The sequence below is a fragment of the Cibotium barometz genome, chromosome 4 (assembly GCF_041138505.1).
Source record: "Cibotium barometz isolate CiBa-2024 chromosome 4, ASM4113850v1, whole genome shotgun sequence".
NCBI lineage: Eukaryota > Viridiplantae > Streptophyta > Polypodiopsida > Cyatheales > Cibotiaceae > Cibotium > Cibotium barometz.
In genome coordinates this window covers 62,883,346-62,903,153 of record NC_141049.1, presented here as the reverse complement: position 1 = coordinate 62,903,153, position 19,808 = coordinate 62,883,346, and the positions used below count along the sequence as shown (strand labels likewise).

The window sequence follows — 19,808 nt, the reverse complement described above, 5'->3', positions numbered from 1 at the left end:
ACCACAGCTGTTTTTGCACTTTTTAGTTGAGAATGGATTTCTTAAACAAAAAGGGAAAGTCTATGTCCCTAGTGTAAATGAATTCAAGGAGAGGGTTCTAAAAGAGAACCATGACAGTCCTTAGCCAGACATCCCAAGATAGATAAGACTATACTGTACAATTAATTAAGAGAATGTTTTGATGGCCAAATCTCCGAAGAGATGTCAACAAATATGTTACTCATTGTTTTAAGTGTTAGGTAAGTAAACCTGAAAGCGTTCAACCACCTAGATTACTTCGCCCCTTGCAAGTCGGAAAGGCAATGGCAAAGTATATCCATGGATTTTATAGTTGGTCTTCCCAGGACCCAATCATCAAGGAAGGATGCCATATTAGTGGTAGTTAACTCCTTGTCTAGTATGGCATACTTCATTTCCATAGCCGAGATTTATTCAAACGGTGTGGTCAAATATTGGTCTAGGCAATTTTGTTACTGTTGGTGAGTCGGTCCCATCTGACTCTTCAAAACGACCACAGCTGTTTTTGCACTTTTTAGTTGAGAATGGATTTCTTAAACAAAAAGGGAAAGTCTATGTCCCTAGTGTAAATGAATTCAAGGAGAGGATTCTAAAAGAGAACCATGACAGTCCTTAGCCAGACATCCCAAGATAGATAAGACTATACTGTACAATTAATTAAGAGAATGTTTTGATGGCCAAATCTCCGAAGAGATGTCAACAAATATGTTACTCATTGTTTTAAGTGTTAGGTAAGTAAACCTGAAAGCGTTCAACCACCTAGATTACTTCGCCCCTTGCAAGTCGGAAAGGCAATGGCAAAGTATATCCATGGATTTTATAGTTGGTCTTCCCAGGACCCAATCATCAAGGAAGGATGCCATATTAGTGGTAGTTAACTCCTTGTCTAGTATGGCATACTTCATTTCCATAGCCGAGATTGTGCATGTGCCTCACATCACTGAGTTATTTATGCAGCATATTTTTAGGCTACATGGACTACCATAGTCCATTATATTTGATAGGGATTCACAGTTTACTGAAATGTAACAAACTTTTTCCAAGGCAATGCCGATCCCCTAATCTCACGATGAAGACCCTTTGCAAGCCTTCTTTCTTCCACCCAATATTTATCCCCATGAGGATCTTCTTCTTTTTTCCAATCCCCCCCCCCCCCCAATTCATGCAGTAAATTGATTCACTTAACACTGGTTCTCCTTGGGATCCCTTGAGCAAGAACGTAAGTCCCTAGCCACTTTGCCGCCGTAACTTCGCACCCCTCTTTGACTAGTGACCTCGCGTGTGCAGGCCATGCATGCTTGATCTCGTCACATGATGGGCACTTACATCCATTTACTTTTCGATACACTTACCCTTGTGATTGCATGAGATTGTATTGTGAGTATCACACTCTTCAAATCCCTTTTGAAGTTGATAGCATAATTTTACAAGACATTAAGATATTTCTTTCGTTATTCTAAAAAAATACAAATCCTCATATGCAATCAATGTTGAAAAAATATCATCAACTAAATTATTTAATATCTCTTGATGGCCAAACATATGAAGTGATAACATGTCTACTTTCATCCTATCATGTCACATGCTACACTACTACGAGGAAGAAAGAAGGCTTGCGAAGGAATGTTTCATTTTCAGGGTCTTGATCGTGAGATTAGGGGATCGGCATGCACTGTCCTCCTTGATAGTGTAGCATGGTAGTACTGCACTAGGAGGAGATGTCTATATGGTAGTACTACACTACGAGGACATTATTTACACCATTATTTGCAAAAATAATGGTGAAGGAATGTTTCATTTTCAGGGTCTTGATCGTGAGATTAGGGGATCGGCACGCACTGTCCTCCTTGATAGTGTAGCATGGTAGTACTGCACTAGGAGGAGATGTCTATATGGTAGTACTACACTACGAGGACATTATTTACACCATTATTTGCACCAATTCAAGTTTTCAAAGCAAAGTGTAGGAAATTGCAAAAAAGGTAAGAGGTTGCATATCTTGCATCGACAAAGGAATGTCTGTTAATCCTACATGCGCTTGTTCGAGGATATAGCCGTGACCATACTTCTTTGGCAACCAAGAGTGAGGTGCTCTCTTCGCCTTAACGAGGTGCGACCCCTCTCTGACTTCTGACCTCATGTGCTAGCCAACCACGCTCGTTCGTCTCACAGACACTTACATCCGTTTACTTGTCGGATCATATTCACTACCTTCCACCTTGGTACACTTACCCTTGTGACTGTGTGAGACCTTGTGAAAACTCTAGTCCTAAGTTTTAACTAGGTGATGATCATGTGCATTTATTCAGCCCAGGCTTAAACCCTTTGTGATGCTCACAGCAAAAAAAAAAAACACAAATGTACCAATTTAGATGGAAGCAAGAAATCCTTTATTGAGAGCAACATTTAAAAGTAGCATGGCTTGGAGCATAGCCTATTAAGTAGGCAAGAGAAAAAAAAAAGGCTATAAGGACCACACTACCAAAGTTACACACTTCTTACTAGTTAGGGAGAGAGATTTAGAGGGAGGAAGGCCATTTGAAAACTTCCCAATTCCCTAGCCCACTAGTAATGGTCTTGACTCCTCTTTTTTATCCATTTGAGGAGCTAACCACAACCATTACAAGTCCATTACTTCACAATTGGATAGTTTTTAGGGATTTCTCTCCAACTTATAAAATTTCTCTCTTCAACCCCATGCCCTCACTATCCTTGGGGTGGGGCCTTCTTCTAGAGGTCATATGATTTCTTTTGAGCATTTGTGTAAGGGACAAGGAAATAAAGAAAGTAATATATTAACGTCTACAAAAACAAAATGACTCATGAGACAAATACATAATTAAAATCCATCATCCAAGAAAAGCACACAGACATCATGAAGACTAAATCTCACGGATGTTTAAGAGGGTGGAGGCGCGGGATCAACGGGTGAGGAACTGGGCGCAGGACTCAGAGGGCGGATGGTTGTCGATCTTTGAAAATTGTAAACTCGGCCGAGTTTGTAAACTCAGTTGAGTTAGGAAACTCGGCCAACCTGAGATGGAGATGCCACCTGGTAAGCATGGGTGACACGTGTGGCGGGGGGTGATGGGGCGGGGATGCGTGTGAAATTTGAGCTTTTGTAAACTCGGGAAAAAAAAGAAAACACGGGCAAAAAAAGTAAAATCAGGCCAGCAGCCAACCAACTCTGGATACGTGAGGCTCTTGAGTCACTTGTGTCTAGCCTAAGAGCAACCGATGAGGCAAGAGCAGGGGTGCAGGAGAAACACGAGGAGGAGGCAATGCACTCTCTTTTTGCCCTGGAACCAAATGCCTTCGAGTTTAATGAATGCTTGGATCAGGATGTGCAAAGCTCAAATCCAAGTAGTGCTGATACAGACATCCCAGCCTGGACAAAGATTCTAAGGAGAGTTTTTTCAGCCACATTGTGTGCTCTACCAAATCCTTCAGAATACATCTCATCCACGTTCTTTGCATTTGATAGGGAGAGCTATAAGCTTATGCTAGCAGCTCTTCAAGGGTGTCCATGTCACCTTGGAGACATTGAAAGTATGTGACAGCAAATGGATTCATGACTTAAAAAAATGGAGGAGGATGAAGGATGCCATTGGATTGGTTCAAGGTGATGAAGGTTGTGATTGCTATTGGCTATGTTTCCCCCATTTATTAATTGCACCAATGGAAGAGTTGGAAGGAGTTGTTCGAGGAAGTCATTGTAATCCTCGACATGGAGATCACCTAGGGATCAAGGCTACACTTGACGTCATCACATCAGGTGGTGCACTGACAAGCAAAAGCATGGTATACCTGTTTCTTATGTCAAAGACGTGATTAAGTCATGTGAACTACTCTGCAAGAGCATCAACAAGCAAGTTGATTTTGATACTTTCCATGACTTGCGTAGCAAGAAGGATCAGAAAAGAGTGAAGAAGGAAGTAATATACGCAGACAGGACCACTGTGGAGGATGCCTTGGCTGACATCATGATCAAGCATAAGGTGAGGCTAGTATTACTTCTCTCTACACAGAAATATGGGCCATCTAAGACACATGTTGAGTATATTTGTCATCGAGGTGGTAGAGTGGGCCGGAAGGGAGATCACATGTGAGGACTACGGATGTCGAAGAAGATTGGATGCCCCTTCAAGGTGCAAGTTGGGTATGTTGATGGGCTGGATAATGTGTCCATCACCTTGCTGGCACATCACAAGGGTCATCTTTTGGGCTCTCACAATGACTTGTACTATTTGCCTATGCATCCACAAGTGTTGATGTCTTGCATGGATGATGTATTTGATGTCGGCACATGTCGGCATGTAGCAAGGATGTCCACGTCAAAAGAAAGCTTCCACATGCAAAGTGCCTCACTGTTGGATCGTGTCACTTTTAGGTTCTTGATCCTTGATGAAGTTCAAACGATGTCTTACTAATTGCATATACAAGGTAAATGTGCAAGCACTACTCTTAGCTTTCGTGTAAAATGAGCGGGGACGGTGACACAACCGTTTTCTTCACAGGAAGACTTTCCAAGGATGATTGGGTAGAAATATTTGTGGAGTCATTGAAGCTGAAGGCCCAAAAAAAGGTATTCTCCAGATTTTATGTCACTTTATTTTCTTTGCTTGGTATATTTCCTTCTTTGCTGTGGTGAGAATATGGTTTGTGACTTTGTGAATGGATAGTGACTTTGTGCACCTAATTCTTGTATTGTCTTTTGCAAGTGTTGTATGTCCAGCCTTACGACCCAAGTGCGCCAGAGGAGACAAAAAGGCCTTTCGTCATTGTCATCTAGGATGAGTGGATGTTAGAAATTTCTCTTCGTTTCTCCCAGCACAACTCCTGGTCCTTGGACAGCACATTCAAAACAAATGTTTTTGGCTTGCCATTGTACACTATTGTCTTGCCAAACCAGCATGGTGTTGGCTTGCCTATATGGTCTACGATGTGCACGAATGACCCTAGCACCAACCAAAAGAGCATCGCTCTTCAGCTAACCATGAAGGCCATCTTCTCAAGGATGAGTGATATTCGACCAAAGGCTATAGTCAGACAAGTCCATTCAAGAGCTTGAGGCTACTTTGAAAGTGGTCAAGGAGGATCCTCATTGCTGGACTGAAGACCATGAAGGGCAACGAGTACAAAGTGAATGCCATGTTTTACTGTGCTCGTTTCACACAAAGAAGGCATTGGTGGAGAATCTTCTCCCTCAAGTCCCGCAACACAAGAGAGACCATATCTACGATGCCTTATCGGAACTTATGTACACACCTACTGAGGAAGAGTTTGATGCAAGGTATCAACTTCTCATGATGAGCTACTCCTTGCATGTGAATGTGCAATGATACATCTCGAATGGCTGGTGTGTAAAGACATTCATATGGCGAGAAAGGTGGCCAAAATTTGGATGCTTGTATCCACATGGCAATGCTGATACAACTAATTTGGTGGAGAGATTATGGCAATACATTAAGTACACACCCTTAGATGCTAGGATAAATAGATCTATCCTTGAATTACTACATGCGCTTATAGGGGATTCTCTCACCTGTACTCAGTTGGGAGGGACATTACTTGATTTTTTCAAGCAAAAGCAAGAACTGGGTGATGGATACTTGCCCTGCTTTCTGTATTCATATAAGAATGTACTCTGTGTACTTCACTCTTGCGTTTACTATACGGTTTGCATCTTCTTGCTTCACTTAATGGTTTGCCTATTTTCAGCTGATTGTGGTTAGTTCAATACATACGGCACAAGAAAGAGAGATACAGCTAAGTTGGCTGCAGGAGAAAAGATACCTGAAAGGTTCAATGCTGATCCTTCCACTCTTTCAGTTGTGAATGAGGCCTCGATGCTTTTTAGGATTCAAAATGTAAGTACACAGTCCCATTGGTACTTGGTTAGCCTGCAGTCAAACTACTATAGTGTCCGGATTGGACAAGTGATTGTAAGCACATGTACGGGATTTAACTTATTCTCAAGGAGCACTTTCCTTAGTCCCATTGGTACTTGGTCAGCATGCAGTCAAACTACTGTGAGTGTCCAGATTGGACAAGTGATTGTAAGCACATGTACGGGATTCGGCTTATACTCAAGGAGCACTTTCCACACCTGCATTCTATTTTCCCCATTGTTGACTCTATGCATGCAACGGCCATAATGCTTGCCTTGGAAGACACGCACAATGAAGTGTTCCGGAGTTAGAAGTTCATGCTACCTCATCTCAACAACTTTCCGTGACAGTCTACTTTCCAGGCCTCAGGAAGGAATACCTTCCTCTTCTCCCAGTGATTGGTGGTGCCATCGGGAGAGTGGTGGAATCCCCCCCCCCGCTGCCTCGGCCCTCACACGAGCAGCGGGGGTTCCATCTCTCCGCATTTGTATTGCCTCGCCGGATTCTATGCCTCACATGATATCTATTCCCAATCTTCGGGGCGATCCCATTATGCAATGAGTGGAGTATTTCGGCCTTCCAAGCTAATGCTTTATTTGCAGACAGATGGTTCATCTGGCCAGAGTTTGCCCTCGGTGTCAGACTAGGCGACCGCCCCCGGTGGTTCCCCCTCCTCCTTCCCACTCAGATCCTCATCAGGGGGCCGAGGGAGGAGCAGGTTCCCAGGCCACGGAGCACCAGGTTCTGACCATGGATGACCCATTAGCCAGAGAGTGGCAAATGGTTGGCCCCCGCCCCGGTTCTATCGACATTCTTTTCCTTCGCGAGCACCATCTTACTGAGGGGCGTACCCGCTGCCGTTGCGGGAAGATTCTACCAGGTAGGAGTCATACTTTTTGGTCTCCATCCTTCGGCCCTTCAAGGACGCAGGGAGGAGTGTGTCTCTCTGTCAGTGAGCAACTTCTACTGTCTATGATAGGATCAGGAGTCATAGTTCCAGGATGTGCTCAGTGGGTTACCATTATGATTGGAGAGAATAGCGTTGGCTTCCTCAACATTTATGCCCCGAATGCGACTGCAGGTAGAGTTATCTTTTGGAGCACTGTCCGACAGGCCCTTCCCCAGGCTGATTTTTGGTGCATGGGCGGTGACTTCAACATGATAGAGGCAGCAGAGGACAGACTTGGAGGTGGCACGACCACTGTCTCAGGGGTGGAGTACTCTGCGGAGGAGATGATACTGATTCTTAGGGGACAGGACCCTTGGCATCTTCCAGAGTTAGGGCGCATCCCTGGGAGTCTTAGCTTTTCTCGATCGGATAGGCGGAGCACTAGTCCCAACTCTCTCGACTGGACAGGTTTTATATGGACGAGTGGGCTTGCAGCCATGGATGCATGGTTGGTATTCTGGCAGGCACTACATTTTCACATCATGCGCCAGTTATTCTATCCCTAGAGGACCCATGAAGGCATGAAAGACATGCGAGCTCCAAGATTCCAGACAACCTCATTCAAGACCCTGACATTTGTAGCCGGATTGAGCAGATATGGGCGGGTCTAGACGTTTCCTCAAGATTTGCAGCGTGCACTTTGGATGAGGGCCTTGGGGAGGTCAGTATTTTCTTACAGGAGGCAGCCCAAACGAGATTGGAGGGATTTTGGGAGCAGGAGAGGAGTCTGACGAGGGGCCTAGCCTCTTTACAGCGTCTTCAGGAGAGTTCCCCGGACAGCCCATGGATTGAGAGTCAGATCGCTGTTGCCCGCATGGAGATTCGGTCCATTGAGGAGACGAGGGTGGAGTATAGATACCATGCCAGGGCCTCATTCTGGACTCAGACCGGTGACAGAATTACTGGAGACTTTTTTGAAATAGCCGGCACTCACAGGAGGAGAGATGGTATTTGTAGGCTACGTGGCCAGGATGGAGTTATTGTTTCTAATCCCCCGCAGGTTAGAGCCATCGCCACGGATTTCTTCCGGTCTCTTCTCACTGGTGTCCCATTATCCCCCCAGGTGATGGATGCGCGCGAGAGAGTCTGGAGACAGACAAGAGAGGTGGTTCCCCCCTCAGATTCGGTCCATTGAGGAGACGAGGGTGGAGTATAGATACCATGCCAGGGCTTCATTCTGGACTCAAACCGGTGACAGAGTTACTGGAGACTTCTTTGAAATAGCTGGCCCTCAGAGGAGGAGAGATGGTATTTGCAGGCTACGTGACCAGGATGGAGTTATTGTTTCTGATCCCCCGCAGGTGAGAGTCATCGCCAAGGATTTCTTCCGGTCTCTTCTCACTGGTGCCCCATTATCCCCCCAGGTGATGGATGCGCGCGAGAGAGTCTGGAGACAGACGAGAGAGGTGGTTCCCCCCTCTCTTCGGTCTTTCTTATTGACCCCTTTCACTATAGAGGAGTTGGCGGAGGCAGTGAAGGCATTACCTAGGGGCAAATGCCCGAGGGTAGATGGGCTTCCTGCTTCTTTCTTTCTTCGCCATTGGGACCTCATTGAAGGTGGCCTTCGCGCTGCCTTATTATGCTCACAGGTGCCATGCCAGAGAGGCTCACAAAGGGCTTGATACATTTGATTCCCAAAAGGAGGGTGGTGATAGATTGGAGATCCGCCAGTGGAGACCCATCACCCTTCTAGGGATGGCCTACAAGATTTTGGCCAAGGCCATCAGCAGCCAGGCGACTTCAGCCTTCCCTCCCATACTTGATCCATGACACTCAGACTGGTTTTGTTCAAGATCAGAGTATTCTGGACTACATCTTTACCTTTTGGGAGGCGACAGCTTCGGCCAAGATGCGACAGCAGGACCTCATTGTGCTTCTCGTTGACTTTGAGAAAGCTTATGATAGGGTGGATTGGAGCTTTCTAGAGGGCACAATGAGCCGGATGGGATTCCCCATGGAGTGGATTTGCAGAGTCTCAGGACTTTATTCAGCATCTCACAGCCAAGTTCTCATTCAGGGAGCCCAAGGTGACAAATTCCCCCTTTCCCGCTCGGTTCGACAGGACTGTCCTCTGGCACCGTACCTCCTCCTATTTGTCGCCGAGGCCATGAGTAGTTTTCTCTCCGCCCAAGAGACCGGACTTCAGGGATTGCGCCTTCCCCTCTGCACACAGGAGGAGCTGCTGGACTCAGAGTTTGCAGACGACACAGCAGCCTACCTTGCTGGGGAAGTGATGGGAGGCCAGCCAGGGCCAAGGTGGCATGGAGAGTGATCATTCAACCACGTAGCAAAGGGGGGCTAGGTCTCATTGATCCAGCTATACAGAGCCATGCCCTGTTGGGCAAGTTGATTGTCAGAGGACTCCAACCCGGTGGTGAGCCTTGGAAGGATTTCCTCTTGGCCTGCACTCTGAGCCTTGGAGGCCCGTGGCTGCAAAGTACTAGATGGATCTTCACAGAGATGCGAGCCCGTGGTTTCAGTCCTACCTTTGAGGACAGATTCACAGCCAGTCTACTTCGAGCTTGGGATCATCTCAGGCCAGCCCTCAGACAGATTGTTCCAGTGGCCTCAGAGGAGCATCTTCGGTAGCCTTTGATCTGGAACCCCCTGATCTGTTTACCCAGTGGCCACATGCTAGGGGCCCGACCACACATATCCTGAGGCGTCCTCTTGGAGATACAAGTAGTTACCTCAGGAGGAGCAGGAGAGAGGCTTGACAGGGATCCGGGGTAGAGACAGGCTGAGCATCGACATTGACTCAGCTATTCCTCCAGAGTGGCTGACTCTAGTTCCGGATCCGACCCTCCCGATGTGGCTAGGCGTGTTCACTAGACACGATAGTCTCGTGGCGGTCTATGGAGCAGATGAGGACAGTTGTCTGCTCACTTCTTCTATTGGATTACATGGTAGATTAGAGAGATCAGAGCACCCTTGGAGGATTTCAGAGGCCGCACCTTGCAGAGGGTGAGGGTGATTGGTTTTCGGGCACGTGCATAGCACATAGATCCAGCACCAGCCAAGGTGGCCAGGGAGAGATTTTGGCGATTATGGATTTGGGAGTGCCGACCTCTCACGCGGTTGCGGTGGGACCCCTGAGAGTGGACGTCGCATGATCCCACAAACCGAGTGGAGACTCTGGATGCCCCTTTCTTTGCATATACAGCGAGGCTCGGCCGCAAGATCCAGATGTCGGAGATAGATGGCACACCGGCAACAGCAGCACACTGGCAGTCTCAGGGCCTATCCATAGCGCTTCCTTTCAGATTTTTGGAAGAGGCTTTGGGACAGATTTCGGCCGAGGAAGATCACTCTCTTCCTTTGGTTGACAGCACACAGGAGTCTGGCAGTGGATACTTGGCTGGCAGTCGGAGGGCAGCCAACAGCTTGCCCGAGGTGCGGCCACCCCAAGGAGTCTCACCGACATTGCCTTTGGGATTGCCCGAAGGCTCAGCAGATTTGGTAGCGGATTCTCAGTAGATTTGGTAGCGGATTCTCTGCATCTTTTCTATGGACAGGGCATCGACCCCCCGGATTATCACTTGGGGTACTGTCGCTTGGGCCACCAAGGCTAGAGTGGTCAGGACTTATGAGAAGGATGGGGGAGGCCATGCCCTTCAGGTCTCCCACCATCGTATTGTAGTAGTTCTAGTCACAGCCCCACCTGCAAGTGTTTGGCGACCAGGCTCATGCCAGCGCTGGGAGATTTGCAGTAGCATAGCAGCTTGGCACATCTGGTGTGCTAGATGTAGCGAGGCCATCAAGGGTACCCACACTCCGCCTGCTGCTGAGACCATCAAGAGCATATGGCTTGACATCATTCACACCCTTCGCAGTCAGTGGGGGAAGTTGCAGGGAGGTTATGACCGCATGCGGAAGCGGTGGGAAGCCTTCTTGAGACTTTGGAGGCCTCGCCCTTTCCTCATAGATAGAGGCGGTGACCCCATTTGGCCCAACAGACCACCTGTGTGGTTGTTTCTCCCCCCTCCCCCTGTATGAGTTAGCCTTCTCCTCATAGAGCAGCCAGCCGGAGGAGAAGCATCTCTCCCCCTTATGATCACTTGTTTCCCGCCCTTATATGAGGCGAGTTTGTATTTAGCCCTTCGTGGTTGTACTTAGCCCTTTGTGGCTGTTTTTCTCACTAATTGAAGGATCTTTTTCCCGGAAAAAAAAACGAGAATATACCAATCTCTTCCCCATCATTACAAGATGCAAGGATGAAAGTATGCCATGCATGTGCATACCTCACTGGCATGCCCAACATTCAAAGCTACCATGCAATGAAGAGCCTCATCCTCTTTCACATCTTCCTTCTGCAATGGTGCATGGTCCTATGTGCGGTGAGAATCAGCATCCTCGAACTCTTCTTCCTCAATTTCTTTCATGACAAGCTGGACCCAAGGCAGCAGTCTCCGAGTTCGACTCTACACAAAGAAAGTGAATGCCATGTTTTATCTTCACAAATACTTAAGAGCCCTCAATTAGGCTCAAATGAAGAGCAACAAGAGACAAGGTGACTTACATGTTTTTCATAACCCTCATCGACACGCCTCTGTATGCGGTCTAAACGGTGTGCCTTTTTAAACATGTATCTAACTGTCACCGTCTTCATGTAATCGGCGATGAAGTCTGCTTTTGTCATGCTTCCAACCTTATGGCCACCCGTCTTCCCAAAGGAGTGCTGCTCTCGTGTGGTGCCTTGCTTTGATATGTCAGTTGCACGCAAATTTCCTCTCTATCACCAAATTGATGGATGGCTTGCTTATGCCAAGCCTCACTATCAAGATTTGGGAGCATCCTCCCGTTTGCTTGATCCTTGCCCTTAGGAGGCCGACCTATCTTTTGCAAAGGGATATACACATGCAATCCATGATCTTTAAGGTGGTCCATCATGTGAGTCCTTTTGTGCTCAAAAGTGAACCTCTTTGGACATGTCAAGGATGCCCGACATTGGCGTACAAGCCTTCTGTCCGGCAAGTATACCTCCACATATAGCAACACATCCCCTTTTTTGCCCTTGTTGCCTTGAGACTGAGCTTCATGGTTTGCCGGATTTTGAGGTTCTAAGGGCACTTCTAAACATGAGAGGTGATTTTCCTATCCACCCACCACGCCATGAGGATGAGTGCTTAGGCCCGCATCATTGCCGGCATCATGCGCCCATGGAAATGAGCCTCTTCTTAGGCCTTTTGTTCAAGGTCGGCGGAGCCGAGGGTTCCTTGCCTTGCACTACATTTGGGCTTGGGGGGGATGCACATGCTTTCCTAGGGCTTCTTTCAACAGGAGCGGAACCCTCCTTAGATGGCACTGCGTGTGCATGTGTGGACTTCTCTTCCCTCCCCTCCTTCAATGGCAATTCTTTTGCATGGCTGAACTGAGCATGCATCTTCGGTTTCTTGCCTTGCTTTCTCAATCTATAGGAGGGGCTAAGGTTTTCTGCAAATTGCTTTGCAGGTTTGTTGTCGTGTTCTTGGGGCTATCCTGGATCAAGCCTACCCCCCAGGCGCAGCAACATTTAACAATGTTATTTAGTAGCATGTTACAAGGTTTAACTGCAGCATTCAACAGCACTAAGCAGCATTTAACAGCATCTAGGTGAATTTAATGCAATAAAACCCTTCAGCATTGCTCGCTAAACAGGCAAATAGGACACGTTTGAAAAAACTGGCGAAAATTGCATTCCTTACTGGTCAATCAAGCCATGCCTGGTTAACGCTCTGGATATGTTGCCCAGATGCCCAAATAAAACAAACTCAGAGCTCACGATCCTGAATCTGGGAAGCTTTGGATTCTCAGAGCAAACCCGGCTTTCGTCCTCAATCCACAACCAGAAAGCATCCCCTGCTTCGTGATTCTTGAACCCAAATTCCTCAACAATGTGCAGTAGAACTGGGCAAATCCAAGTGTCGTCGATCGCGCGATTCTGGCTGGCTTCCCCACGCCACACGTGTCACCCATGCTTGTCAAGCCAGGTGGCGCCGCCATTCCAGGTTGGCTGAGTTTTCAAACTCGACCGAGTTTACAAACGTGGCCGAGTTTTCAAAACTCGGCCGAGTTTACAATTTTTGAAGATCAACGGCCAAATTTCGCATGCATCCCCGCCCCGTCAACCCTGCGCCACACGTCACCCATGCTTGCCAGGTGGCACCGCCATTCCAGGCTGGCCGAGTTTTCCAACATGGCCGAGTTTACAATTTTCGAAGATTGATGGCCAAATTTCGCGCACATCCCCGCCCCGTCAACCCTGCGCCACACGTGTCACCTATGCTTGCCAGGTGGCGCCACCATTCCAGGCTGGCCAAGTTTTCAAACATGGCTGAGTTTTCAAACATGGCCGAGTTTGCAAACATGGCCGAGTTTACAATTTTCGAAGGTCGACAGCCAAAATTTTCGAAGATTGACGGCCAAATTTCGCGCGCATCCCCACCCTGTCAAACCCGCGCCACACATGTCACCCATGCTTGCCAGGTGGCACCGCCATTCCAAGTTGGCCGTGTTTTCAAACTTGGCCAAGTTTACAAACGTGGCCGAGTTTACAACTTCCGAAGACCAACGGCCATCCGCCCTCTGAGTCCCGTGCCCAGTCGATCCTGTGCCTCCACCCTCTTAAAGATTCTGAAAAAGGAGAGAGAAAGTGCACTTGGTAATCGTCGACATCTAAAAGATACCCTCGAAGGGAAACACTCCCTCCCCTCAAACGCTAGCATCAAGCTGTCTTAAGTGGGTCATAATTCTTCTTTACAACCACTGCTGCACGGCAACGCAACACACTGCACCTGACATGTCCAGCTCCCGTCCCCTCCCCTCACCTCCTCTCCCCTCATGCGTGAATGCTCAATTGACGTGGATGTGCCACACAGTACGACCAACTTGGAGTAGGGAGCAAGCCAAAATCCTCTTAAATGCCTATTGATTCTATTCACTTACAGCCCAGAATCTATGTGATCTATATCTCAGTCTGAAAGACAGCTTAGTATTACTCTTGCGCTTTAGCATCTTACAAACCACAGTTGACTATCCTGACATGGCAAGGAATCAGACATCATACATAAATATGTACACAATTCCTTAGAGAGTATCATCATATAAGTAGGATCAAACTTGGCATGTCCTCCAAACAAGAACAACCCCTGAGCAGGGCCTACAGCTTCCATCTTGTCCTCTTAGTGATGCATCGTTTTTGACATCATTCAAAGTTCACCTTGCCTATCTTCCCTGAGGATTGACTAATTGTGAAAACAACGCACTCCCTGTAACATCCTCCAAGTCCTCCTCACTCTGTACTATGCTGTGGCCTTCAACTGCACTCTCTTCCCATTGCTCATGGACAGGACACAAGAGAGGAATCTGTGGAGCCTTATTTATGCTGTCATCATCAATAGTGTTTGCCATAGATGTCTCTTGCAGCTGAAGGGCATATTCTAGATTCCAAAGAACATCTCCAATTGCCGGCCTGTTGATGCCCTCATCTGCTATACATTTCTCGGCTGTTTCTGCAAATTTGGTCAGGGATTGCAAACTGATTGTGCCGACCAGATGCGGATCGATGATCCGTTCCAACATTCCCATACTTTTCCAGTGCATTGCCCATTCTGCAATGTTCACTTGCTCCCTTGGAAGGGCAGGATTGATGGCTGGGCGAGCACACAGAACCTCCAATAGCACTACACCCAGCGAGTAGACATCCGACTTCTCTGTCAGCTGCTGCCTCCGGAAGTATTCGGGGTCCAAGTATCCAAAACTTCCCTTGACTGCAGTGCTTACATGCGTCTGATCAAGGGTGGGCCCAGTCTTGGACAAGCCGAAATCTGCAACTTTAGCCACAAACTTCTCATCAAGAAGAATGTTAGTGGTCTTCACATCCCGGTGGATGACACTCTGAGCTGCCCCAGTATGAAGGTAATGAATTCCCCTTGCAGCTCCAATGCAGATTTCTAACCTTTGCCTCCACGACAATGGAGGAAGATTAGATCCATATAGGTGGCTGCGCAGAGTTCCATTGGCCATATACTCATACACCAAGATCATCTCTTTATGCTCTTCACAATGTCCTATCAAAGATACAAGGTGGCGATGCCGCATCTTGGAGAGCATCTCAATCTCTGTCTGAAACTCTGTGATACCTTGTTGGGATCTCTGATTGCCTCGCTTCACTGCCACCTTTGTGCCATCATCAAGCTCCCCAAGGTACACCTTCCCAAAACCACCAACTCCAAGTATGAGAGACTCATCAAAGTCGTGTGTGGCATCTAGTAGGTCAGCAAAAGTAAAATATCGACTCAAGCTCGATGCTGCTGACGATACGCAACTGCCTGTACCGCTTTTGTGAGACCCTGTCGATGCCTTGCTTGTCGAGCTCTCAGGGTTTACACCATGCATGGGAAGGGGCACCCATGGTGAACTATCCTTTTTTGCTGCCTTTGGTCTCCTCTTGCAGATTAAGAAGACCACTATCAACAGCAGCCCCAGGACCACCATTCCGCCTACAGCAGCACCAAGTATAGGCCCCAACATGGACTTAGAGGCTGAATGTGATGGTGCCACTTCACTAGCCCCCAATCCATCCAGGCTTTCATGTGAGTTATTCAGCTTCCATACCTCGATGCCATTGAGAATTGCTTTGTTGAAAAACACATTGCTGGAATTGGGTGGAGGCCCTGCCTGAATCCAAAGGCTGCTATCTCCTTGAGCCTGGAAAGAGAAGTCCCTGTAGGAAGCTTGATCTTGTGAAAATTGAAGCCCAAGGTCTAGATCTGCATATGCCGTCTGATTTTGCAGGTAGACATTAAAGACCCTCTTTCCTCCAGTTGCATAGACAAGTTCACAGAAGTGGAGTCGGACAACATACTGGTAATCTGCATGGATGGGGAGGACCCATGAGAGGTTCAAGCCCTCAGGATTAGCTGTTTGTGAAAAGTTCATCTGTAGGGCGGTGCTGTACACGATGGGAGGTGCAAATAACATTGACGAGGAGGTGGGGTACTTGATGGCAGCTACTGATGTGCTGATACTTTCTACTCCTACAGGAGGGAGAGAGAGGAAGGTTTCATTTGACAGCCATGTCCTGAAGAGGCCTTGGGTATCATTCACAGGGGTCACCACAGGACCTCCTACATTCACTCTGTGCATAGTCTCCAGTGCCATGTATGGCACACCTATGGCCATGGGAGAATTAACTCCCAAGGGACTTGTGTCATCACTGATGAGATTAGAGGGCATGGAAACCACTTCTATGGCATTCACAAGTGCGTATGAGCTGGCAGCGATGTTGGGGATGAATGTGATCACCAAAGAAGTGGCTGTCGCGTTGATGGAATACTCTTTGAAGAGGTATCCTGTGTTGTCAGTGCTGGACTGGATTACTTCCACCAGATTGGTGTCGAAGAGGAGGGTATAAGATGCTGCAGTGACAGAGAAGACAGCTGATGATGGGTTGAATTGCTGATAAGGGAAAGGGTAGAAGTACAAGCGGACCCAATACCGGCCAGGGGTGATGGGGAAAGAGTAGCTAGCTGGTGATGAGAAGAAGCGGGCAGTAGAGAGGAGCGGGGAGAGGTAGGATGGGATGCTTGCATTGTAGGAGGCTGAGATGGAGGATAATGATGATGATAGGAAGTGAGAGGTGTTGTCACTCACCCATTGACGGTTTTCGAAGGTGATGTTGCCTTGAGCGCCGCAGTTCAGCAAGTAATTGAATTGTGGGTTGTAAACTTGCTGCAAGTGCACCCTGTCGGCTGCCCACATGAGGCAGCATAAGAAGCTCATCTTCCAAGACAGAGGCATCTTCATGGCTTCTCTCTGTCTTGCAAAAAGGCAAGCAATTTTGAAGCTACAAACAGCCAGAAGGTGCCTAACTTTATAGGCAGCGCCTCTCTCTCTCTCTGTGCATAAGGGACAAAATCAATCTTCCGTTTCCCCGCCCCCTCCCCTCTCTCTCTCTGTCTCGCTAACGGACCAAATCAATCCTCTCTCTCTCTCTCTCTCTCTCACACACACACCCTCACCGACCAAATCAATCCTCTCTCCCCCTCTCTTTCTTTCTCTCAGGACCAAATCAATCCTCTCTCTGTGTGTGTGTGCGCGTGCGCGCGCGCACGCGCTATACAACTGCCGAATTACTTGCAGAAGCCAAGCAAACGCGAATTGCCCAATTGAACAAGCCTCAACGACGACCAAGCATCACCACAGAAAGACCCTTGCTGTCGTTGTTCACAAGCGTTGTTCACAAGGTAGGAATCTAGGTGGACCATGGAACTTGCAAGTATTTTATTAGGCCTGAGTGAGCGGGTGGTCACGACCCACCCAACGATTCCGTCCATCTATGGTGATCCTCGATAAGTATGGTGATCCTCGATAAGTTCTTCAACAGGAAAAGAAGAGATCTGTACATGGTACCGTTTTTCTTTCAAAAAATAGACACATTATCACTAAATTTCTCAAAAACCATAGCTAGTATTTTAAAAGCAACTGAAATAAGCTCCTCTTCTTTTCAATCGATGAAAACTAAAATAAAGCTCGGTTTTTTACTAACACTAGGAGACCCACCCCATCCATGGTAAGTTTTTCAAGAGAGGGGTTCCCCTTCTTTCTCGAGGGTTCAAGAGGAATAGGTTCGCTTTAACCTAGAGCAATTTTCTCAAAATGCCAAGAGCTGAGAAATAAACTTTTCCAAAAGCACTAAAAGTAGTTATATTTGGATAAAAGTATGAAGAAAATGCATATTCAAAGTTATCCTCTCCTCTTCAACCCATGTGAGAAGGATTCAGGTAGTTTCTCGAAAATAGTGCCCATTCTGAACGGTTGGAGTATCATTCTTTGATATCAATATCATTCAAGTGTCAAAGTAACACGAGAAAATCTATGTGTGGCATTGCCTTTATGTGTGCATATATATATATATATATATATATATATATATATATATATATATATATATAGAGAGAGAGAGAGAGAGAGAGAGGGGGGGGGGCATGGAGTTTATGGAGATCTAGTTTTTAAAATTTTTGCTAGCCAACATAATAGTAAATAGTTAAGGCTTCCTTTCAATTTTTTCTCTCTCACACACACAGTCTTATTACCATTTTATTAACCTATTCAAAAAATATAAGCAAGCATGTCTAGGTATTATAATATTGTAGTGTTCTATCAAAAAATTGTCTACCCAAAAGCGTTTCACTATTCGAGTCTCAGAACGAGCTTGCTCGTCATCACTGACCTCAGCTCAAAAAACAAAACAAATTAGTCATAGTCGGTTTAAAAAAAAAGCTTACCTTTTTAAACATAAAAATAACAAAAACCATGCTATTAATAGTAAAGAAATGGAGAGAATCCTCGTGACAATAAATTTAATATAATACTACTAAAGAAATAGACAATCCAGGTGGTAGTTTGTGACTTCTCTTCGTCCCCATGTGATTGGATATAGGAGTGCATGTGTTAACATGCATAGGGCTATGATAGAAGATAGTTGCATGGTAGGATTTAGTGGTCTAGAGCATGGGGTGGCAAATATGATGGGGATATTCTTCAATGGAGCATACAGTTTAGAAATATGATTAATTTTGCACACTAATAACCATTGATGTTGGAATGGGTTTTTTGTGTAGCATGATGTACGATTGAAGGGTATGGTATCTTGTAGGTAGCATAATGATCTAGGGTATAGGATTCAATAAGAGAACATGTAAGGAACATTACAGTAATTAGAATGGTCTTAGGGTATGTGTTGAAAATGGAGACCTAGGTAGGTCAAAATAAAGGATAAACTCCATAATAATTGAAGTAATTAAATAATGATGAACTCAATAATAGAAAATAGAGACTAGGTCATCAAACCAATTAATTTATTAAAATAACTCTCATAAAACAATGACCATCAACTGCACCATTTTATAGTTCCCAATGGAGCTCTCTTGATCCCACCAACCACATTGACCACTTATTAAGACACCTAGCCACCCATGTGCCATTTCTACACATGTTCACATGTATTCATACTCATCCACAACATTTGACTCATTCTAGATCCTTCTTCACCCTTTTATCACAAATATCATTTGTCTAAATAAACCAACCCACAAATACAACCATTTAAATATGCATGCCCCCCTGTAATGCGCAACATCCATCACCACACTTTTAACACTTGGTGGTGATAATGCATGATACGGCCTACGTCTCGAGTTCATGAATCAAATGGACCGCCCTAGTGCATGAGTCCTAAACCTTAGCCACCTCCACCGATTGGGGGCATCCTTACAACACGCGTGGTAGAACATGACAAAAATAAATGGAGAACCTATGAAGCCATACCCTTACACACATCACTTATTGTGAGTCTAAGATGCCCTTAATAAACATCACACAAACTTAGACTTAGATTCATTTCATATGGCTCCAGTTGACCATGTACAATCACAAAGGCTATAAGCTATTTAGTAAAGGAAAATGCTAATGTGGAGAACACCATGTCAATGATGTCCATAGTGGTGATTATCATTTAAGAAATTAGGATTTCCACTAATGAAGATGAATGTTAAGCAACAGAATAGCCTCACAAAGATGAATGCATTTATTTTTCACATAGTGACGTGGAAGTAGTTTATAAGAGCTAAATGGTCATGACCCATACCACGACTTCGTCAACCTATGGTGATCCTTTGATAAGTTTGTCAACAATGGTGTGTTCATTTATATGGTAGTGGATGATGCATGCTAATAATGGGCTAGGCCACTTTTTCACTCCTTAGGAGGTTTTGTAAGATCCTCTTACTAGTAACAAATTAAATTGAGTGTGTAAAATATTGTAAATGTGTAAATTCTTTGAGAAAATCTCATAAATAGATTAGAAAAAATATATTTTGAGTTTAATTAACACGATTCATATGCTTCAAATAATGAGAAAAACCCACGTATGCACACTTACATTTAATTTGGTCAAGGGAAAAATGGCA

General features: G+C 46.0%; 1 long non-coding RNA gene and 1 pseudogene across 2 annotated transcripts; both read right to left on the bottom strand.

Moving 5' to 3' along the window:
• Positions 1-11,165: 11,165 nt before the first annotated feature.
• Positions 11,166-13,593, bottom strand: LOC147639488 (uncharacterized). Its single transcript, XR_015264956.1, has 2 exons — positions 11,378-13,593; positions 11,166-11,279 (listed from the first exon to the last, which is right to left on the bottom strand). It is a non-coding gene; the product is annotated as an uncharacterized LOC147639488 (long non-coding RNA).
• Positions 13,594-13,739: 146 nt separating this feature from the next.
• Positions 13,740-17,174, bottom strand: LOC147639487 (receptor-like protein kinase THESEUS 1 pseudogene; annotated as a pseudogene). Its single transcript, XR_015264955.1, has one exon. The product of XR_015264955.1 is annotated as a receptor-like protein kinase THESEUS 1 pseudogene (transcript).
• Between the last annotated feature and the right edge of the window lie 2,634 nt (positions 17,175-19,808).